At 44.4% G+C, this 24,364-nt stretch overlaps 1 long non-coding RNA gene across 2 annotated transcripts in view; it reads right to left on the reverse strand.

Moving 5' to 3' along the window:
• The window catches only part of LOC139793966 (uncharacterized), a 92,873-nt gene extending 69,932 nt beyond the window's left edge, over positions 1 to 22,941 (reverse strand). For both annotated transcript variants that reach the window (XR_011724890.1, XR_011724891.1), the window contains exons 1-2: positions 21,264 to 22,941; positions 15,682 to 15,880 (exon numbers count right to left, since the gene is read on the reverse strand). This is a non-coding gene — a long non-coding RNA (uncharacterized lncRNA). The remainder of the gene's footprint in view (positions 1 to 15,681; positions 15,881 to 21,263) is intronic.
• Positions 22,942 to 24,364: the final 1,423 nt, after the last annotated feature.

Below are 24,364 nucleotides of genomic sequence, written 5' to 3' on the forward strand. Positions count from 1 at the left end.
GTATTTTAACCCAGAGGGGTAAAAGGTGTCAGAGCCCCTTAAAATAACTGGGTCTTGACAGCCAATTTATTTGCATGTGAATGAGAAACAAAGAGAAGTGGTCCCAGTGTTGCCTTTGTCTCTCTGGCTCTGGTCACCAGTGGCTGCTTGGCCTTAGGACCTGCAGCAGAAGGGACAGGGAGGGAGCTGTGGGTTCCCAGCCACCTTCCCCAGGCCTTGCAAATGAACTCTCCAAATCTCTGTTAAATCCCTTTAAACGTTACCTTTTTGAGGTTAACAGCCCCAACCAATTCAGTCATGAACACGTTTGGTTGTGCTTGTTACCTTTCTCCACAGCTGTTTGCAGAGAGGGGTTTGGAGCTGCATGGGGTGAGCCACGGCCCTACTCCCTCAGCAGCACTGGTGTTCCTATTTCATGCTCTCTTCATTTCCCAGTAATTGTCAATATTTAATAATCTTCATGATATTTTACTGGCTTTTAATTACTGATGTGAATGGAGATGCTTTTTTCACAGACCAAAATGGGGGTTCTCCCCCCTGCTATATGCACCACCATGATACAAACTGCTTGATTCACAATCTACATCATTTGGCTACAAGAATTTAATTTAACATTTAGCCAATTGTTTGTGGGGGTTAAGACCTCTTGTCCCTTGGTAACTTAGTTTTCATAAAATCCCTGATGTTGGTAAGCCATGGAGTCTATCACTAGCATCACACACCAGCTAAAGGTCTGTTGGACAGAACTTCCCTCTCAGAAGCAGGGTTGACTCTTCATCATTTGCCTTTTTGTTGTCCAAGTGCCCACTAACTCTGCCCCATATCACAGCCTGAACTCACTTGTCTGGCACAGCTGTCACACTTGTCATTTCCTAGGTTTCTCCTCAGTCCTTATCTGTTTTACATGTGATGACAGTCACATTTGCCTCCCTCCAGCCTTCAGATGCCAGGCAATGAGTGTTAATTACTAGCTAATTTCTTGACTACAACTTGTACATTAGATTTCATTTCACACTAATTACATGTAGGATTTCAGATGTCTGAATTATTCCACTGTGAAGATTTTTCAAGACAAAGAGGAGACTTAGGTGCTGAATTTCATGAAGGACTCAGTTTTACACAGGAGCATGAATTAATTACAGATTAAATAATGTGGCTTATTTGCCTAGCCACACAAGTTGTTAGGCATCCAATTTACATACAGCAGGACTTTGCTTGCACAGATGCTGCAGAGCATGTGCTAATGCAGGCATTTACTGATAACCCATCCTGCTACATTTCATTGTTAAGTACATAGTGTTTTATGCATAGTTTATTTTGTACTTTCTTTTTATTTCTACCTGTCATCTCCATAACTCTTCAGAAAAAAAAAAAAATCTCTTTGGAATTAGTTATGTTGATGATATCTTGAAATCTTGAATGTAAAACTGACTGGTCCCTGCTGAGATCAGTGGAATATTTGCCAGAGATTTCAACATGGTTCTTGATCCAGATCTGTTAATTCCTCCTCATAGTAGTAAGAGTAGAGCAATAACTCCCCTTGCAACCATACTTCATGGATAAGTGGATAAGTTCCAGGGATCAAAGAGGGAGGCCTGAACTAGGAGTCTGAAAGCAGTGACAAGAACCTGTACAGATGACAGAAGTGGGGTCCAAAATTCAGAGACAAAAGAGTTTTAAACCAGTATGAGGTATTTGGGCAAAACTTAAAAAACCAGAAGGTAACTCCTTGGTGGTGGTGAACTCTACAGGTTGGCTAGCAAGCCTAAATCAGCACTCCTGAAATAATAATGCTTATAGATTGGATCTTGACATACCTTTAGGAGAAGATGGGCCTCCAGGCACAAGATCACAAGAAGTACTACAAAAAATCTGAGGAAACTGTAAAACACTGTTAGCAGTATTGCAGAGTAGGGACCAGAAAACTCTTTTTTTATCCTCTGCCCTTGAGCACCTTAATATTTCTGCCAATAGTTTTTTGGGTTTGTGCACAAACAGCACAATGAGATTCTGCTGGATATTGCTTACTGCAGATCAGCCAGGGTGTGCTCATAATTTCCAGAGATCTTTAGCAACCTAAACAATCAGACAGCAGCAGAGTGATGTTGAAGAAATCCATCCCTTCTTAGAGCTGATGGTATTCTTCCCCCCCTCTTTTAAGACAGAGAAGAATAATTTTTTAAAGGATGGAAAATAAATTTATTCACCTCAGTTTGCTGTTTAGCCACTGAAGGTCACCTCTGGATGGAACAGACACTTCTGCTGGACTTGACTGGGAAAAGTGTTTGGAAGCAGGAGGAAGAAAGAAATGAGCCCATAACTATGCCCCTTCTGTAAGCTGAAGCATAGATCAGTCACCAGAAGTTAACATGAAGGAACCAGGGTGCCAGTGAGCTTTAGAAGGAATGGGTTGTCTGCTTAAGTTCCTCATTAAAAACAAACCCCCAAGTTTCCTGAAACAGAATATTGCAGTGTGTGTTTCATATGTATCCCAGACAAGCAAACGAAGGAGAATATGTGGGATATTGTGAAATAACTCTGGAATTCTGTGTGCAAGTGAGTTTATTTTTATTAGCCATTTTCCATGTGAGCTGTTTGCTCTGAGGCACCTCACTTCAGATGTTCCTGGCATGCTTGTCTCTGCTTTCTTCATGAAATCCATTTCATGATAGCAGGAGGTCATTTTCTCTGGGGGGAATGTCAGACTTCTGGAGGCTGGGACAGAAGATTCTGAAATGTCACCTCAGTCACCCCATCAGTGCCCAGCACGGGGCTGCAGTCTGCTCACATCACCCAGAGGGGAATTGCAAGCCCACTGGAACAAATTTATCCTGGATGTAACTCTGTAGCTACCAATCAAGTTGATCTTTGCCAGGTGTGAACCTCTGTTTCCATGAATGTGTCCAGTCCATTTCTCACTGTTCAATTCATTATAAATTCTTTTTCCATGTGAGTTCACTGTTAAGTAAGTGGTGATGGGTCCTCTTCCCTTGGGAAGAGCTTGGTTCTAGGGGCTGATGGAGAAGAGGGAGCTGTGATACTAAAAGCCTCGTATGGAGCCAGTATGAAAGCACGTCCAGGACACTTAACATTCCTTAAAAAATATTACTTGATTCACTCAGGAAAAAGAGAGATGTGGGGACTCAATTGGGCCTGCTTTGTCTCAAATGGGCAGGTGAAGGAAGGATGTAACTACAAGCAGAGAGGACAGGTTGATGGTATCTTGTGCAAACATCTGTCTCCTGTAAGAGCTCATTTAGCTGCTGCAGATTCCCCATTTCTAATCAAATACTCCCAGACACAGACACTTAATCAGCCAATTGCAGAAAGATTTTGGAATTTTAGGAGGTGAAAGGTCCATTTAGTTTCTTTCTCCTTGAATTTCACTTGCACAAGTCCATCTTCCAAAGCTTCAGCCAGGATCTTGAGCAGATCCAGAGCAGTGTGTGTGCACACATGGAAGAGATGGTGCTCAGAAACTTCTGATTAGCCAGACAGCTATTTCATTTAGAGACAGCAGTTGAGCATCATCCAGGAAAATGAGTTAACTGAAACATAATTAACTGCATGTCAGCAGAGCAAGCTGGATGAATCTGCTGGGGAAATGACAGGCACTCAGATACAATAGGGCTTCCAAAGAGCCTATAGAAAGGAGGGACACAGTGGCCAACCCTAATTTCTAATTAGAGAAGAAATATATGAATGAAACACAAGGTTCCCTCACATCTCACTCACCTTCCACATGCCCTTTTGCAGAGGGATTTCTGCACGTGGGAACATTTCAGGCAGATCTAGAATTTGTTTAATCCACAAGTTAAGCCATGTTGGCAAGTCAGCTCAAGTCACTTCGGGCAGAAGGGAGAAGTTTGTGAGGCAGCTATGCACTGAAGTAATGCTGTGGGGGTGAGATCAGCCGTGCAGAAAAGCCAGCAGCTCATCAAAGGCTATTCACAGGGCTATTCAGCTGTCAATCCTGATGGTGAAATCCAGGCTCGAGTTTCAGTTTCAAGTAAACTCAAAGTTTACAAGGAGGATATTTTCTCACAGGTAGTGCTAAGCCTCTTTCCTCTGCTTCCAGGCTCCCAGCTCAGCTCTTTGCCTCAGATAATTAAACACCCCAGGACCTTGGCATAGCCACTGGAGCCTCTGTCTCTCCCCAGCCTCCCACCTGCACACAACTCAAGGCCCTGCAGCCCTTCTCTGGGTAAGTCTGCACTTTAGGGTCTGCTGACCCAGGACCTCTCTGCCCCCAGGGCCACCCAACTTCCTTCAGTGGGGAGGGGGCACAGGGAAGCCCCAGTCCTACAGCCCTGTCACCCAGGGTGTGTGTTTTCCTAGGGAGCTTCAAAGGTAAATACAGGAATGGCCTTTCCATCAGTTCTGCTGGTTGCTGGAGTTGACTTCAGGGCCAGACTCTTCCCTCACACAAAAGTGTCTTGTTCCCAATGTCTTCCAGGTGCTTCAAGCACCAGGACTTGGGGCCCTTTGCATCTCCCTGTCCTCACTCTCCTACAGCTTCTTCTGCACAAATGCAAGCCCCCAAATTTATCATCTGCTCCTGCACCCTCCCTGACTGTAAAACTCTGATTTCTCAGCAATGTGTGAATGGGTGGGGGAATTTAAGTTCCCCTCCTTGCTTTTATTTATCAAATCACATTTGCTCTTAGTCTTGATAAGAAGAAAAAAAATAAATCAACTTTCCAAACAGAAACTCTGTTTTTTTGATATGTTTTGCCACAGCCTCAGGTTTAAAGCAGACCCAAATGGCCATGCTTATTATTCTCCTGTGGGCCATGAGGAAGCAGTTTCTCAAGCCAGAGATGTAAACTGGAGTGATTCATTGTGCTTTCCATGCCTCCTGTGCCTTTCCTAGCCAACTGAGGTAAATATGGGATTGGAAATCAGATTCTATATGAACAATTGCTAACAATTACTGCTAAAAGCCCCATCATTTTTTGCTTCATTTAATATTCTCTGTAATTATGCCAGTCATAAAGAAAGTCATTTGGTATTAATGTGGATGTCACAGGCCCTTCCACACAAACCTCAGCAATAATTAATGCTCCATTAACACCTTAAGTGTCATGTTATTATTTATTCATTTAGCATTAAAATTGATGAGGCTGGTTTAGGGAGGAAAGAGCCAAAATGTACTGTACAAAATTAAAATGTTTTTTTGCTTGTGGCCACAGTGTCCCTGCAAGAGCCAGGGGACATTGGTTAAGTGACAAATGCCAGTGAATCTGTAGCCTCAGCTGTATTTTCCTCACTGCCTGCTGCTGAGTGCTATAAATAGCTCTAGATCAAACAAGGAGATACACAAAACACTTCAAGAGAACACCAGAGGAAAATCAGGAGATGATGGCTGGCATGCCTTTTGCTGGGGAGACCTAAGACCCAGGAAAATTGCATTCTGTTTCTGTCTCTGTCAACCTTCCAGATGGCCATGAGAAAAGCACATGGAATAAGTCCTGACCCTGCCAGGTCAGGCTCTCAGCTCAAAAAGGGGCATGAGGTACCTTTTGTTTTCTTATTTTTTAGGACCAGAGACTCAATATTCAATATTTTGTTCAAGCAAAATACAATTTTTCTTCACTTTCTTTGACCACCAAAGAAGAAATTATTTATCTGGGATAAGTAGCATCTTTTCTGTCTTTTGATTTTCATTCTGGCTGCTGGAAAAAGTCAACCACTCTCTGGCCCCAACCTTTACTACTTCCTTTTAATTAAGCACCTTGGGGTGTTCTCCAGACCCCAATGAATTACTCTTGCCAGGAGGGCAGGTGTGATCTGCCCAGGATCACAGCAAAGGAAATCTGTGGCTGCTGCTACACAAGCTGTGGTACAGCTGGGACTTGCATCTCCCACCTCCCAGCCCTGTGTCTCACCAGTGGGCTCATCCCTCCTGCCCACCTCTCTTGAATCCAAGACCTTCAGCCCTTGAATCCAAATGCTTCAGCACTGCATTTGGAGCAGTTGTTCTGTGTTTCTTTCCCACAATATTGGCAGTAATTGATTTTCCAGCTATTACAGTCATCAACAAGCCAACCAACAAGAGTCATCAAATCACAAATGGCAATCTCCCTCGTGGCTGAGTTTAATCAGGACAGGAGTTCCCCACTTGGGTCTGGACTGAACGTGGCCTTCTCACACCACAGCTTGGAAGAGCTTTTACTTTCTTCCAAGAACAACAGGGAGCTCTTCTTGATGCAGGATCCTCAGTCTTCAATTAGGCTATCCCACAGCTGTTACTGCCTTCTAAAAGTGGATCAGGCAGAAGTGGGCCCTTTGTGTTAAGATTTACCACCAAAGAAAGGAAAAGAAAAGCTGGCCAGTGCCTGAGGAGACACACAGACTTTTGTTTGACACTCTTTCCCACCACACACATGTGGATACACACACACCACCTTGATAAGAATGCCTCAGTTATATTAGCCAGACCCATATGGCTTTTGCACAGGCTGAAATGTCATATACTTACACTACTTTTATAGATTTCCTTCCTTGCAGGAAGGTTTCGTGTGGAACAGGATGTGCTGCCACCTTTTTTGCCTATATTTTGGATTAATTCCTCTCCATGCCATCTGTTACAGCTTCTCTAAAAAAAAGCAGTTCAACTAAAAGGGGTGCTCCTCAGAGTCCCATCCAGATAAACTGCTCAGCTTTTGGCTGCAAGGGCACTTCTGAAAGGGACTGAGACTCCTCTCATGCAGTGCTCCATCAAAAGGGGACATTCCTAATGTCCCCCTAAAAGGGGACATTATCCAGGGCTCAAGATGCTCAACCAGGGCATGCAACTTCTGTGGCTTAGCAGAGGGTAGGCTGGCAGATTAATTTCCCACTATGGGAACCCTTTCCATGTTGCTTTTTCTGCCATCCAAGATACTGCACTGAAATTACTACCAAATAAAAAATAATAATAATTAAAAAAAAAGCATGTGCTGCAAGGTGCATACAAATTGCAAATAAAAAGTTAATGGTCAAATCCTCCAGTGCTCCATGGAGAGTAAGAGGCCATTAGCTTCATTAAACCAAGGAACAACATCTTTCTGTGCTCCCATTTTCCCTGTTTACTGCAGTGAGTCTCCATGAACACACACACCTATCTGTGCCTTGGAAACCTTGCTTTGAATTACAGCTTCTCATTACACAAGGCTTCAGCTTTCTTTGCCAAGTGTTTTACTGCCTTTCCTCCACAAAACCCCCCCTTGCAAATTCATCCTGAATCTGTACAACCAGAGGTGACAGTCTGAGGAGCCTGGCTCTGAAGTACTTTTCCCTGGTTCTGACCCCCATGGTCACTCTCCAGGGTTGCAAGGATCTCTATAATTCTCTACTTACTCTCAGTAACTCCTTCCCCTCCATTTCTACTTGCAGGCTATACCAGCTCATGGCACAGTAAAATCACCCAGTTTGGCTTCCCCATCACTTCATGAGTTTCTGTAGAGGTTTTCTGCTTTCTTTTTATGGCTTCCTTCTTTCATCAGAGGCTTTGGTCCCATCATTTCCAGAGAATAGTGGAGGGAGGAGGTAGCCCAGACATGGGGAACTCAACCTGAAGAAGATCATCTTCTCAGGTATCACTGAACCTTCTGAAAGTGGTGATCTGTGTTTTCTCCTCAGTCATTTGCTTGTAGTAAAATCAAAGATACTTCACTAAACTGACTGGACCTGGTTTATGCTTCTGCTTTGGGTCACAGTAGGGTCAGGACATTCATTATCTTTCTGCTTTGAAGTCAAACACTGAAGATAGGCAGGAGGTACCCCAGTTCAGGTCTGGATTTGGATTTGAGTCTGAATTTTCTGTCAGAAAGTCAGGATTCAGACCTAGGTGAGGTTCTGCTGTGACAGATCAGTTGCAAGGAGGAAATAATGAAACATGGAGGAACTGAACACAAATCAAGCAGGAGAAGTGAAGGTGCCATTCAGCTGAAGCAACTTTACATTTAAACCCAAGGACACTGTGATGATGTAATATTGTAGGATACTTGGCTGGTGAGTATTTGACTGAAGGGTCATAATCCTTTCCTTCTAACTGAATTTGTTCCATTTTTACAAAACAGCAACAAATACAGATACAGGAGGGGTTTGCTCTCTTTTCCTGCAAGCTTCATAAAGGCTTTTGCAAACTGTCAGCCCTATTCCTGATTCAGCAAGCATTTAAGCACAACTGGTTTGAATTTTCTCAAGCAGAACCCAGCTTGACTCACATTTTGCCCTCTGATCCCTCTCAAAACAAGAGACTCCAAGAGATACCTCACCTACTTGCAAACCAGGAATCACTACAATCATGCTATTGATCTGGTTTCCTCTAGCCTCTTGCTAAGGAATAAATCCATCTGTAAAAATCAGTGGATGATGGATATACATTTCTTAATTAAGTTTCCTACCTGTCAAAAACAGCTGCCAATGCAGACAGAGTTTTACTGTTAGGCAGCCAGCACACAGATAACTTTGGGTAAGGAGTCCTGACATGAAAGATGAAAGGAAGATGAGGGCATCTGTTAACGATCTCGAAAAAAAGGAAGAAGGAAACATTCTTGAATCATTTATACAGGAGCTCAAGAGCTCAGGATACTGTGCTCATGGGGACTTTAATTATCTAGACATCTGCTGGATATGATGTTCTTCATTCTTAAGCCAAAATCATTCTTTTATTCCAGATAGGACTACTTTGTGACATGGAAAGGATAGATAATAAATAATAAAAAAGTAAAACTACTCCAGAATGAATGATCTAGAGGAAGGAAAAAACTAAAAGTTTGCAGGCAACAGAAGGGTTTGCAATATTGATGACAGCTTTTTGGAATTTGCCATATCTAAATTAATAGATGGTTCTGGGAGGGCAGAATGCCCTCACAAAGGAGTTTGAGTGAAAGTGCACATGGATGAGAGATAACAGATTCATTCTTAATGTGCATGTTTCATTCATTGTACATCATAAAATGTCCTCACACAGACTGCAGTCTTTTAAAAATCAGTTTGCTACCTGAGACCATTTGCTAAATAATTTGTACCCCAAATCAATTTGCAAAAATAAGTCACTGAAATGCATTGATACACAAAACAATCACTGGATACTTAACTCAGACTGAGCATTGCTGTTCCTTGCTCCAATGAGTGCAATGCCACAGAAGTGGTGTTTAAATCCATATTAGCAGAGGTGCAACCTTCTTTTTTTCTTTTTTTTTTTTTTAAATACTCTGTAAGAACTGCTTAAAAATGCACTTGCTGGATCTGTTTTTTTCTCTGCTATTAATTAGGATCTCTTTAGCATATTTACAGATGAGTCTCCCAAATGAGCTCTAAACTTAGATCTGCCTCTAAATATAGACATGGCCTCAGTGCACATGGGAAAGGAGGGAGCTCTGAGCTCTGTCTGGTACACAGCAGCTTTCTAGGGAATTGCCAGGCATGGTGTTGTGTGTGTCAACATAAAACTCAGGCAAGTTGCTCAGCTGCTCACTCAAGCATCTGCCTTTCCTCAGCTCTGCTGAACACTGCACTACAAAGAGGAGGATGGGGAGTTTCCCCATGAGACAAGGAAAGCTGGGTACCCTCCCCACAGAACACAGAGAGGTAAAGTCAGCTTCAGGGTCAATCAGAAAAGAAGTACAAATTAAGATGAGAGATGCTAACCTCAAACCTGGGGTCTAATGGCAAAGGAACTATGCACTAGAATTGTCCAGCAGAGTAACTGAAGGTGTCAGGCACTCTGTAGAAGATAAAAAGGATGGGTAGAGCAACAAAAATATTGGAAAGAGTTAAGAAAAATCAGACCATGCTTCACAGATACTGGGGAAACCAGATTACTAGAATAAACAGAGGAAGGAGAAAGTTTTATGAGAATAAAACCTGACTGAAACAGTGAGCTACTTCTTTAAAGGGTCAGGAAATACAACCACAGAGGCTTTGTCAAACCCATGCCTGAGGAAACTCTCTCAAAGGTGCTGACTCCTCTTTTAAGCCCACCCCAAAGCTTATATGTGTTTTTATTTCTGTTTCTGGTCCACTAGACTCCTCCCACGAAACCTTCACTCTGTGGAGACCTAAGCTAATATTTCACCTTACTGAGGCAGGGAGAGTCAAACAAGTCATGGAAGAAGAATTAGGCACATAACAATGCCTAACTTCACTACAAAGGGTACAGCTCAATTATTTCCCTTAATTAGTTCCCTTCTCCATGTATAATAAATCCTCACTTGTGTGGAAAGGCACTGAAGGCCATGAGCTGACAGACACCATTAGGTGAGGGTGTCTGCTTAGCCACCTTGCAGACCACAAGGTGAATCATTTGTGGAGATGTTACTGAATTCACACAGAAATTAAAGGCAGGAATGCACTGCTGAGGGTTGAGCTTCACGTGTACCTCTTATACAACCCCAGATCAGTGTTCAAGGAACCAGTAAAATTCTGCTGCTTAAAACAAAGTGCTCTTCTAACAAAACAGGGCAGGTTGTAGTAGCACCTCTGGGCATGGCTGGTGTAGCCTCCCCAGAGAAGGACACTGCAATGGGTGGTCTCAGGCACAGCTTTCCTTGTGCCTGACTTTTTATTTATTTGCAATGTTCTTTACGTATTTATTCAAAAGTCTAATGACATTTAAATGAAAAATCTCATGCTGATTAAAAGCAGGTAGGGGAATAGCTGAGAAAATGAAATGCACCATACATAATCAGACCCAGATGACAGGCAGCCCGGGGTTTGGAGGGAATGAAGCTAATGAATATAGTGAACCTCTGGTAATTAGATTTGAACAGCCATGGTAAAGGGAGGGGAGGGGGGAAAATGCAAACATGGTATAGATCTCAAAAGGGGTAATAAACAAGAAGGAAGAAAGAGTTATCCTAACACAGGCTAATAAAAAGCCCACTGACTGTAATCCCCTGAGGGAAGGACTGCAGTGTTTCTCCAGCTTTCCCCTTCAAACTTGTCCCATCATCTTTTCACTCTCCCACAGCTGTGCTCCTTTTTGTTTCCTCTCCTTGCACTCCCCATTCTCTGCTTTTGCCCACAGCCCCCATTTTGCTCTGTCTGCTATCTCCAGAGTTCTTCAGAATGAAGAGCCCTTTCTGGACCATTCTTGTTTCTCTTCAAAGCTGTAACCTCTTTTGCCCCTATCCTTTTCAAAAGCACTAAGCTGAGCCCTTCATTCAGGCTAAGTACTTAAAGGTGTGCATTTCTTTAACACATGAGCAGTCCCATTACAATTGGTGGAGTAACTGGGGTGTTAAAACCATGACTTTGTGCCTGCCCAGAACAGAAACTCAGCCATTAATTCCCAAACTGACTGTATCCTGGAGGGGAGATCCCAACCATTGCTGCCACATTCAGACTCGTCTCCTCATCTGCACAAGAACTCAGATCCTCTTGTCCCTGTCCTAGCAGATGCCTATTTGTGGCCAGTCCCACCTCCTTGAGTCCTGCCCTGGTGAGGAGATGCCTGCCTTTGCTCCATGGTCTCTGAGTGGCACCTGAGGTGGGCAGTGCTGGCAGCTCCAGGGATGCTGGGCAGAGGGGGTTTGTGGTGGTCTCCATCCTGAGCTGACCACGTAAAGGGCTTTTGTGCAGCCCCAGTTGCCTGTCCTGGCAACAGCCCCCTTCAAGAAGCCCCCAGACCCCAAGGTTAGGAGCCACGAGGGGGCTGTGTGACCACATGAACCCCACTCTGCCCCACCCAGGCACCCATGCCAAGGGGAGGTGGGGGAAGAAGTGGTGCCCAGTTCACTGAGAGGTTTGATGGGTTCAGGGCCCTGAAACACTGCACATCAAGCATCTGAGTGGCTCTTTGGAGAAATTCCTCTCATTGCATCAGAATTAGAGCCCACCAGGCTGGAACCCTGTCCCTCTCTACACCCAGGCAACCCCCAGACATTGCAGCATCCTGTATGTGAAGGAGCAGAAAGAAAAGAACTGCACTTTTCCTTTCTTTTCTGTGGATAATTAATTCTTTTCAATTAAGGCAAGACTCAGCATCACTATTTGAATTGTACTTTTTTCCACTGAGTACAAAGTCTTTAATGTCTTTCCAGTGGAGAGCTAAATAGAGTGTTAACAGAGCTGTCTGTTAGGCAACAGTTCCACTGGAGAAGAAGTGAGTTTAGATGGGGACAAAACACAGAATTTAAATTTTTTTTTTTTTTTTCTCCTGATGTCTTCACTAAATAGTGGAAGCTTCTCTTGAGATCTATAATGTGGATTATAATCTGAACTACTTTCTGTCTGAATACTGACTCTCTGGACCACAGAGATCAGGCTAGCACTGAAAAAATAAACACCCCTGGGGAGATTTAACACAACCCTTTTTTCTCCCCTAAGCCATAAAATCCTTTAAAATTATTTTAGTAACACTAGCAACCTAAAGCAGAGAAAAAGCCTAGAAGCTGCTCACTTTGCACAGATTTTAAAGAAAAGAGCAGCATCTCCTTGCAGCAGGGTTCATTACTGACAGGTCAAAATGATTTGCTGGATCAGAAATTTTTCCCTCCCTGGGAGATGTTGATTGCAGCATAGGATTCTTATTTGCATATCACAGGGTGCAGCACAGTCAGTTGGGTTTGAGGCAATCACACGTTAAAAGGCAATTTGAAGAAAATTACATATAACTTCAGATGTCATTCAGAGAGGATGGAGTAGTGGCATCTGTTTCTCATAACCTTTGAAACATTACACATGTTTCAGAACAGTGCTGTTTCTTTAGAAGTAAACCATATAATCTCTGGATTTTTTTAAAATTAAACATGGTACGTTTCATTTGGGATATTGTTATTCTAAAAAAGACAATGCTAACCTTTTTTGACCTTCTCTGTGGTGTAAGTTATTGTTGGCAAAGTCACTTTTGGTCTCTTTGTCTGATCCAGGAGCATATTTCATGAATTGCTTTATAATTTTAAGTGGTGAGTAGACCTTTGTGTTCCAGATAAGGTCACAAAAACAATTTATCCAGACATTTGACAAAGAAAGGAGAAATTGCTAATTTTCCCATCAAACATAATTACCATTCAGCACATCTAAATGAAGCACTTGTTGCATCTTCACTGGAAAACCAAAAGCTGCTATGAAAAGGTTTATTTGTCCCTTAGCAGAAATGTGGTGCAGCTAAAACTTAGGAAATGGGCTTTATAATTAACCCTCTTAAAGCTCTGACAGAAAATGGAAACTTATGCAACTTATGCTGTGGCAAATTTTTTTTTTTTTTTTTTTTGATGAATAATGGAAACCTGTAAGGAAAACCTTCCTCTCTCACTGGAACACCCAGGGTCTGGAAGTGGGCTGGAGGGATGACACGAGGGCAGGGGAAGAGGCAAACCCAGAGCTGGGCTTTGCAAGTTTATTCAATTAGGTATTAAATGTTTGGAACAAGGTTTCATTTGCCAACAGCTGTATACAATCATTTGTGGTTTTGAGGCCAGGGTAATTGGCATGTTATGAGCTTTTGCCTCAGCTTTTGGCATCTGCTTGAAAACCACACGGGAAGAGAGAAGGTTCTGAGCAGCACACAGCCAGGAGCTGTCCCCAGGGAGCAGGAGCTCAAGAGGACCAGGAACCAACAAACCTCACCCAGCTCTCCTGGGTACTGGGTGCCCACCAGCACTTCCCAGCAAGCCTTGGTGAGCAGAAGTTCTAGCTAGGCTCTATCCTACCAGAGCCAAGATTGTCTCACGTGCAGGGATTTATGCTTTTAACTAAACATTACTGGTTTCAGGAAACTGACTGAAGCTCCTTGCTAATTGGAACCAGTGAGGGAATTTTATTTTCCATTGTGTGCTTTAGTTCTCAGTGACCCAGCAGTCAGAACAAAGTTGTTCCAGCTCTGCCACCAGCTTTCATCCAGCAGTGCCATGACCTTCCTGTCCTCCCTCTCAGCTGCACGGGATGCTCTCTCCCTGTGCCATGGTTCCTTGCAGGGCACACTAAGAACTGTGCACACCCTGCTCTACTTGTTGCATTCTCTCCCTCTATTCTGTTTTTTTTCACCTCTCACCAGTAGCACCACGGGATGCTCTTTGGGGAAGAAATGGCTGTTTGCTACTCATTTCGACAAGACCTAGAGTAGGAACCCTTACCTAGGTTAAGATCATCTTAATTAGGTTATGATCATGTGCTAACAGCACTGTGATGGAGCCATGTTTCATCCTATTTTGAGTACCAGTAGAGAGTACCACACTGCACCTTCTATTATAACACACAGCTATTTACTCACTGGTTCCTGTTCAAGGGCAGCCAGCTTTGAACAGTTCCTCTGGCTTGCACTGTCTTAAATAACACCAGGTTCCTGCTTTCTTTATTGTTTGCACCTTAAAGAGCTGTCCTATATCCTGTAGAGAAGCTCCCAGCTCATGTCTAATCATTAACTACAGAAGGTGAGAACTGAAACACGCAGTGCTACTCCACATCAGTGTTCTTCAGTTATAATAATGGATTGCTTTTTCCCTGTGGTGCTCAAAGCTCTTTACAAAGAAAGAGGAACATTGTTATTGCCATTTAAGGGGTGAACAAGAGCAATGAAGAAACGTGCCTTGCCCTCAGTTACACAGCAAATCCATGGAAGTCACTGGGACTAAATACAAATCCACCAAAAGCTGTGTCATTCCCACACCCCTAAGTGAGAACTCAGTGCAGTTCATAACAACAGAGAGGATAATTCACCCCATATATGTCCAAGAATTGATGCCAGTTCTTTTGGCAGGCACCCACATGCTGCTTGGTTGGGGGGAGCCTGTTCTTAATGCATGCTCAACTGCTTGTTAATGGGATGGAGAGATGCAAATGAAAGCCTCCAGGCTTTGCAGTAAGTAAACTTTGCCCCTTGATCACAGCACAGCCTCTCCTGCTCCTGACAGCTGAGGTTTTATGGTGGGTCAGGTGGACAACAGATGTTCACCTGCTTAAAAACAGTAGCAGCAAAAAAGAACAGATGAACAAAAAGGGGCCATCTATTCCAGCTGCTCTGCAATCAAGCAGAAGTGCTTCAGATGTATTTGTCTATACGTCTTGTTTAATTTCCTCTCAGAAAACTCAAGCAATGGAGGCTTTGCTTTTTTCTTGGGCAAATAATTTCTTTCTGCAGTAAGACCCTGCTCCTCTGATGCAATTTTCCTACCCCACCACAAGTGGCTAATTTAACTTTTCCCTTCCTACTCATGCTCATCAACAGGAATGCAAATACACACTCTGAAATGTCACCATTCCCCCTCACAGCTCCATGGCTGTGCTTGCTTAGCTGGTGTGCATCTATGGGGTGTTGGTTATAAACTCCTAGGACACCAGAGAGTAGGAAGATCAAGATCCTGCAGGCTGCCAGGGAGGTTGTGGAGTCCCCTATATACTCAAAACCTGGCTGGTGCAGTCCTCTGTAATGTGCTCCAGGTGATCCTGCTTTAGTGGGAGAGTTGGACTAGATGATCTCTAGAGGTCCCTTCTAATTCTGATAATTCTGTGATTCTGTGAGAGCTGAGGAGCAAGGGAATCCTGACTATTGTTGCCCTGGAAGGTGGTTGAGTAAAAGACAAGTAGATGTGGTGCTGAGGATTTAGCATCAGACTCAGTAGATTTAGTTTAATGGTTGGACTCATGACCTTAAAGGGTTTTTCCAATCAAAACAATTCTGTGATTCTAAGATGGGTGCTCAAACCCTGTTTATTTTGTGCAGTACTAGGGGGGCTGTGTGAAGCTTCATACCTGTGATATGCAAGAGGTGATGCAGGATGATCTCGTACTCCTGTCTAGAGGAAACTCTGTGCATCTTTTTCCTGCCTTTGGTGCTGCTGTAGTGCAGTTGTTTGCAGTTATGAAGCTCCAGGTGTATTTGTAGGTGCCTGAAATCACAAGTTCCCTGGGTGCTCCAATATTGTAGTGATGGAAGATGCCATATAAATACCTGCAAAGGAAATATTAGAATGAAATCCTTGTCCTGCTAGGGGCAATGAAAAACTCACATTAGCATCCACAGACCTAGGTTTGCTCTTTCTCTTCAAAGCAAAATTTCATTTTGCAGTGCCCTGCACTGTAGTGCAGAACATTGCAGGCAACCCCCCAATGCACTAAGCACTGAAAAAAGTTCCACAAATGATGCAGTGGTGAAGGAGCTGAAGTCAGGAGGTGGTGAGGGGTTTTGCCAGCAGCTCCAGAAACATCCAGCCAGAAGCTAATTTTACAGAAAAACAAGAAAAGCAGCATGGTTAGTCTGGATGTCTCTGTGGTGGCACCACCACTGCAGGGAAAGGGTTGAAAAGGAGGAACAAGAGTAACTTCCTAAAAAGCAGAGACCACCAGAGAAATTGCACCCTCTTTCAGCTCCAATACTGCCTTTGCAAGTGTTGTTAATGCTTTTTCTCCTGTTTCTCCCAACCCAGGAAAGTTTATTTAAGAAACACAGTACATGTCATGGTTGGATCAGGGAGCTGTGGCACTTCAATCTATTTCCCTTTCTGGAACTGATTGTTTTAGTGACTCCAGGTAAAACCTACGTGACTTCAGAGCTCAGCATTCAGAGTGCCTGGGAATAGTATTGATCCACATGGATCTTCTGTACTTAGTGGTCTCTGAGAAATCCAGGTAAGGAAGCAAAGGAATAGGACCAACAATTTTCTCCAGAGTTTTTATACTGCCTAAGAGAACTGCTGCTGTTTACACCACCATGGAGTGTCTGCAAAAGTAGCATTATCAGTAAGCCTGTATGAGCAGAGCCTGGCTCTGACACTCAGCTAGTGTAGGCACATGGAGATATGTGGGATGTGAGCTGGGATTTAGTGGTGACACTTTCTGGGGAAGCATCTGTCTGAAGCCCAGTGAGAGGCTGACTGTTGTGAGCCTGAGGGAGATGAGCAGCCATGCTGGCAAAGCTCTCCACAGCAGATCTGGTGAGCATGGGTGAGACAGAAAGTGCCACACCAGTCACTGTCTTCATGTGGGGTAAAGATACTGCTGTCCATAGTGAGACAAAACCCTTGCCTAGGAAAAAGAAATTTAACAATGAGTTTTTCCTCTGTGTGCCTCAGATATACCCTGAGTTTTCTGCTGCTTGAGAAACAAGGCCAAATACATCTCATATCCCCTCAAGGAGGGGATCTGGTTAAAAAAATGAAGAGCTAGTTATATATCTGATCCTCTGAAAATCAATGGGATTTATGCATCCCAATCTCCTCATTTGATTTTGAGACTCACCCCACACATAGTACTCAGCTATGAGTTATATGACCAGCTTCCTCCTTCCTTGCAAGAGGTCTCCTTCAAAGACACCAATCTCACATGCCTGCCTGGACAGAGCAGCACTGTTACTCAGGCCAAACAGTGAGAGCAGGATCCTGCCCATCATGTTCCTGTGGAAAAGCCTTTTCTTACCCACTGAGGAGGAAGAAGATACAGGGGGTCACTTCAGCTCGGTTAGAGCTGAGGTCTTCAATAACTCATCTGATTATTTCCTTGAGAGTGAGACAGTTAAGGAGGAAAAGCAGATGAAAGAATTAGTGAGCAAGTGCCACTGGTTTGGCAAAGCCATGCAACAGTTGATGATTCAATAAACTCTTTGTGAATTCCTTTGGTCTTGTTTTGTTCATGTGCCACTGCTATTCCCCTGTCATTAAGCAGTCCCTAGAAAAGCAGGATTAAATTCAAAACCAAGCCACACCAGACAAGCAGGGAGGCATTGCCAGAACTAGGATTCTATCAGCCATGACTTTTGTAATCTCATCTGCTTCCCCATAAAAGCAGAGGGATTTGCTCCTTCTCCTCCCTGCACTGAAAAGCTTGTGGAGTTGAGGAGCTGGTTTTTTATGCCTAAAAGGACATGCTGGGTTTGGCCTGCATTGCCCCTCTTCCTCATCCCTCCTAATCCTTCTTGCTTTTCCTTGCATTATTTTGCATGCCTCTGACTACTTGTAAATCAGAACTAAAGCAGTGAGCACATGAAATATCAAATGGTTTACGAGCATTGAGTGAAAATACAGAGTTCTCCTTGGAGACTCAGGTTCTTTGAGATGGCAACCTGAGAAGTGGAGAGGTTTAACTTTTGGGCCATGATTTATTTTTACATTGATAAATCTTTATCCTGAATGATGTGCTGGAATCAGAACTGTTGTTAAAACCTAGCAAGTAGGAGTTCTCCAACTATTTACCACTTCTCACAGTGCAGAGAGTCTTCAATGAAAGGATTGGGCACCAGAATCTGAACTAAAAGAGCTGCTTCTTTTGCACAACACTCAGGTGAAAGTGTGGACTCACTGCAAGATGAAGCTGCAAGGGAAATGTATAAGCAGGCTCAGCAAAATGATGCCCAGAGGCAGGGCCCTAATCCAGAATTTTTGAGATGCTGTGGATTTGAACCTGAAACCAGAAAATCAGACCAAGGAAAGCATCCTTCTTCCTTTGTCTTGTTGCTTCTGTTTTTCTAAGTACCAGCTACAGCCCATTCACAGGGATGGAATGCTGGGCTGGCTATATCCAACCTGAAACTGCACCCATTTTTGTCTTCTTAGGATGCCTTTCCTGTAAAAAAACCATTTTCCTTTCCAATATAAATTCAAACTTCACATCAGAAGCAGGACAGCATTTTGCCATGGTCGTTAGGATAAGCTACATTCTTCAGATGATCTGCAAGCTGTTGTCAAGGAAAAAAAAAGGAATCAACAGAAAGCAGCTGGGAATAAGAAGGAAGCAAGAGATGCATGTCCTGAACATCAGTGTGTCCATCAATAAAGCTGTCTCTTGTCAGTGTGCATGCCTGTATAGCATGTATTGCTGAGTGCTTAGCAGACAGCCTTACTTGGAAACCACTGCCCCCAAAGGACCATCTCCAATCAATCTAAAGTGACTGTGGGTTCACTGAAGTGCCTCATGCCTTACATCCACCTGAGATGGCATCTCTCTCTTTAATGGTAATAAAAGGGAAAGGAGGCAGCTGAGTGGAAAGCAGCTTGGTGTGAGTGATCAGCTCTCTGCACCCCTCACAGGAAGAGCACTTCAGAGAGGGATTTTCAGGCCACAGTGAGATAGACCCTCAGCCAGCAGCCCCACTTTTGCTCCATTGGGGTCAATGGACCCACACTGAGGTATGTGAGCTGAGGGTGCAGCCTTCTGCTACATTACCTTTGTGAATAAAAGAGCTGCTAAGGTAGGCAGCACCCTGAGCTATCAGTCCTCTTCAAGGTCTTTGTCCTCAGCAGGGCAGTGATCTGGAACAGTGACCGTCTGGGTTTGTTTCTGGACCAAATAAAATCTTGTTTAGTGGAGTTCTCCAGGGGATGCCACTGCAGCTCACAGACTTGTATCTCATGACCTACCTGTTCTGTCAGCTCTGCCTGCAAAGCCTGTGTAACTGTGTTTGTTCTCAAAACAAGAATGCCAATAAGCTCTTTTGTTGGTTTTGTTTGGGTTTTGGTTTTTTTTTAATAAGAAACCCGGGGCAGAAGCCTGTGCTAACAAGCCAGTGTGTGAGCAGGCTGAGCTGAGAGAAGCCAACAACAACAGGGACACCACTTTCAGAATTCCTCACAGCTCTGCAGCAAACAGCAGTGAGCAGAACAACAAACCTGAAGGGGAAGGAGCCACTGGAAAGAGCTGATGGATGGAAAATATCACAGTAGGACCTAATGATTATTTGTAGCCCAGATTACTCCTATGCCAAGCCTGGTACAAGGGTGAGGATGAAAGTTAAGAGTAGGGAAGAAGGGATTGTGGTGGCTTTGCTCCAAACAAAGTGCTCTTCCAACTTAAGCAAGAAGTAATGCATGCAGGATAATCTCCCAGAGCTATTTTTAGCCTTCACAGCTCCTTTGCCACTGTTTTTTTCCCCATGTTACTTAAAATGTTAAGCAAGGATGGAGGGAGGAGGAGAGGTCGTGGTGCTGAGTGGCTGAGTGCTGCTCTGGGTAATGAAGTCCTTCCAGCTCAGCACCTCAGAGATGTTAAACACATCACTCCAGCCAAACGTTTCACGGACAGTTGCTTCTTTGCTTCCTCATTTTTTGAGTGCTTTCAAGTCCTTGCTCCAAACCACAAGAGCACTTGGGCTTCTAGAAGAAAATGCCATCAGATTTTGTCAACACAGCTATTAGTCTCTGGTCTCCTCAGGTATAGCTAAGCTGCTTCACCAAAAATTTAGTCTGGGCAACCCCCAGGAATGTAAACTTTCAGCCCACAAGGTGAAGTGTTGGCAACACTGATAAATACCTTAAATCAGGCTCCTGGAATGGGAAGCATTTGGCAAGCTTCTAGGAGGCAAAACCACCCCACAACACTCAAGAATACAGCATGTCCCTATAAATAATAAAAAGCAGCAGCTGCTATCTAAAAAAGTCAGAGCACGATACAAAAATGTCCCCCAGGGCATTTGCATTGCAGGAGCTGGTGTACAGCTGGAGTGTACAAAATGCCTGTTTGAGGCTATTTAGAAGTTACCTGGGCTTTAATGTGAGGGTGTCTGGGCTCATGGGCAGTGTGAAAACCTGTGTCCTTCCAGCACTCCTCCTTCCAGGGAAAGGGGTGCAAAAGTGCACACTACCTGAGGCCTGTTGTTCCATTTTCAGAAGTGACTCAGGCATCTGTCCCACAGCTTAGGTTAAAAATCCAGATGATTTGACTTCTACACCACTGCAGCGGGTCTGGTTCTTCTACTTCAGCTCTCAGCTGAAGCTATAAATGATGTAAATAAAAATATCAAACCTAACCATTCCAAAACTTAAAGGAAATCTGATTCTGGGTACCAGCATGTGTTAGAGGTGATGGGCTCAGCACTCAGAACCTGTGAAAAATTGGCTACCAGCTTGTGTGTTCCACTGCTGGTTGCTGCAGCTGAAGATGTTTGCTCTGCAAACCCTTTTCTGTGCATGCTAGCAACACTGAAAAGGAATTGCTCCTTTTTTTAAAACATTTGGGAGGGAATGGAGAAAAGACACAGATCACATCAGCTGTAGGCAGTGAAATCCACTTACCTTCCTCAGCCCACCTGCCACCAGGGTCTGAAAGCTTTGTGTTCAGGTGAGGCTCCTCTCCCACTCTGGGAGGGCTTGCAGAAAAATGGTTCTGGGGCCCCATGGTAAGGGTCCTCCCTGTTGCTGGCAAACTCCACATTTTAGGGGGCTGCTTTCCAGATTGAAGTTGATCTTGGCTATATGAAAAACTCTTACTACAACCTTTTATTGCCCTTGGTTTTTTTGTTACCTTTCTTTTCTGCCTTTCCTTCTTTGTTTTGTTTTTCCCTTCAATATCCTAGGCACCACATCCTTGAAATGCAAGGAGAGAAATTAAAAGAAAACATGTCATACCTCAAGTGTTTTTAAACCACCAGCAATCAGCAGAAGCCTGAAGAGGTCATCCCTGGAAATAATCCAGCTGGTGAACTCCTTATGGATGTCACCTTTCCAAGAGCTTTGCCATTTCCTCATGGCGTGGGTGTACTTATTTATTAAGTCATTAAAATTGTTTTCTTTCAGGCAGCCTTTAAAGATCTTCCCTGGGGATTCACCAGGCTGGGCAGCAAGCCAAGTGGAACCCCCTAAAGTTAAGTGCTCAGCTCCGTTGGACATAAACCACTTTAATATTTCAAAGACAACAAAAGTGGTGCAGATCCAATCTGTTTCCAGTAGGAAAGAAATAACTGGCATGTCACACACTGAGCCCATCACAACAGAAAATCAAAGGCATGGGAGACTCCCCCTTCTTCAGGACAGAGCAGAGTATGCTGATAACTACAAGTTGTGATCATGGGCCCTGTGCTCTGCTTGCCATGGCTCCAGAGAGGCCCAATTGGACCTCACAGGGTGGTGCTGTTCATAATTCACTGTGCCCAGGCCAGGTGACAGCAGAGTCACACCTGGCACAAGTTCTTCCTCTTCTGAGATACTCAGCCCACATTTCACCAAGGCTTTTGGAATTTACACAGACCCTTCAGCTGGCTTAAACTCAGTTGCTGGCAGGTGAGCAGAGTGCAACACACAGGGGCAGCTGCAAAACTTGTTGAGGGTCAGGACGAAACTCCCTGGATTCCAGTAGATCCATCTTAAGGGAGGAAGGTCTCCCTTTTGTGAGGAACAATACTGAGCTTCAGGCTGATGTGCTTCTTCCCTGGCTCAAGCCAGGTGCTTCAGGATCTCAGTTGCAAGTTCAAAGGTTGTTTCTCTTACACTTCCTACAGGTTTGATCTGTTGGGTCCTGGATTAGGTTTAATATCTCATCCAGGTTTTGGTGTAATCTGCTTTGGTCTGCTCAGTTACAGTCCTGAAGGGCTACCAGCTTGCCAGGAGTGTTATTCCTGCAGGGCCTCTTGAATAGCAATGGGATTACTCCAGATCTGGGCTGTTGGAAGACTGATCAGGATCTGATGTCTCAAGACAGTAAAACCCCTTTTGTCAACCCCATTTCTCTTGGATGGGACCTCTGGGGCATGGCACTCCCTTTCAGCACGTTGGGACATTACAAGATAACCCTTGCCTTGGCAGCCCCACTTTACCTGGCTGCTGTCCTTCCACGCTGGGACATAGCAATGCAGAGGAGCTGGCAGAGAAAGGGAAGGGAAGCTGTTCTTGCACCAACAAACCTGTCAGGTGTGCCAGATCCTGGCAAAAGAAGGGGAGGAGAGATGCAAAGAGACATGACCAGAAACAAAATCCTCCATTTTCAGTGAAGAAAACATGGGTGTCCTTGAACACAGAGGTTGAGGTAATGAGGACCACTCTATCAAATATGTGTTCGCTGTCTGTTTCTTCCAGACTTCAGGGGCTCATTCTGCAAAAGGGCATTTGTATTGCTGCTGTGTTATGGTTCATGCTGCTCAGGCTAATCTCCTGCTTTTCTCTCTGCCAGGAGCCTGGTTTTTCAAATGTTTGTGATTCAGATGTCAATACACACTCTGAAGAGGAGCTGGAGCAGCTTCCTTCCTGGGAGTTAGGTCAAATGCTGGCTGGTTGTGATGGAACAAGTCTCTCTTAGGATCCAGCACCTGAAGGGCTGCACCTGCCTGGAGAGGACCAAAAGATGAATTGCCCCAGCAAAATGCCTCACGCAGCTCCTCCAGAAAACTGTGCCACCAAACTGATGCTGGCACTGTGGCTGCATCTGTGTCCAGAAGGTTCTGCTGGTGCTCCAAGACTGGTTAAAAAAAGGTCCAGAAGAACTGAGCTGTCCCTAGGTTAGAGCCATTTTTTCTCTAGTAACAGGAAAACATCAGTAGGAAGTGATAGCCAGAAAATCAGCCCAATTATGATGTTAGAAGTCCTCAGACTTCAGAAGACACCTGCCTGTGCCTACACCATTACCAGGTGCTGTGCTTCTGCCATGCTGAAGCCTTCCATGCCAATCCCCAGCTCCACATCACTTTGAGATGGGATATAAAATCCAAATATCCACCAGCCTCTTCACCCCTGTGGACTACCTTGGAGCTCAGTCCTTTGAAGAAAGAAGGCTCACACCTCACCTCGGCAAACTGCCCGCCATGTTCACCACACTCCCCCTTTCTTGTGGCAGGCTGTGTGGGGGGTGAGCTCCTCCTGCAAGCCCCCAGCAGCCCGCTGAGGAGCTGCCCTTTCTCCGGTGACTTTCTGGGCTTTAGGAATCTCATTAAAAGCCCCTTTTTTCCTTCCCCGATGTGGAGCTGCCCGCCCCAGAGCCGTTGGGCGCTGGAATGACCGTTAATAACCGTTGGTGACCGTTACGCTCCGTTTAAATTTCCCGCCCTCAGCGCGGGCTCCACCCCCTCATGCAGCCCCTTGAGGAGCTGCCGTTCCCTCGGTGATCTGCGGGCTTTGGGAAGCTCACGAAAAAAAACCCGCCTATTTTCCACCAATTTCCTTTCCCCGAAGGAAATTTCCTTCTTTTCCTTTTCCTGGGGTGCCCCTTCTGCGAGCTGATGAGATCCGGCGTTTGTGTTTTTTGGTTAAGAAATGTAAGCAGCGAAGAGAATTAAGAGGGAGGCTTCTGGGCTTGAATGAGAGATCGTGAGGTAAAATGGCAGCAGGGGGAGCGGCGTCACAAAGTGGTGCTTGCCTGGCAGGTTGCCTTGCAGGGTGGCTTGTGTAATATTTCTGTGAATCAGCTGGAAGTCCTCCGAAGGATAACAGCAAGCATTAAATTATACGCCTTAATCATCTGGTGGAATCACTGCTGGACCCCCGTGTCTGCTTCTGGGGTCTGAAGGAGGAGAGATGCTGAAAAACTGAGGATTCAGTGGGAACTCCTAAAAATTACTGGGCTATTACATTAAGCATCTGCTTTGTTGTTGGCAAGACTATAACACAAAAAAAAAGCAAACAGAGTTGATGGTAAGAAAGACACAAGCAATGGAGTAAGAAAATCCTTTAATAATTTGGAGCTGACAGGAGAGAAAGAACTCCAAACGCCCTCATTTCAGCCCTCCTTCCACCACTTACTG

This window comes from Heliangelus exortis, chromosome 3, assembly GCF_036169615.1.
Source record: "Heliangelus exortis chromosome 3, bHelExo1.hap1, whole genome shotgun sequence".
Lineage (NCBI taxonomy): Eukaryota > Metazoa > Chordata > Aves > Apodiformes > Trochilidae > Heliangelus > Heliangelus exortis.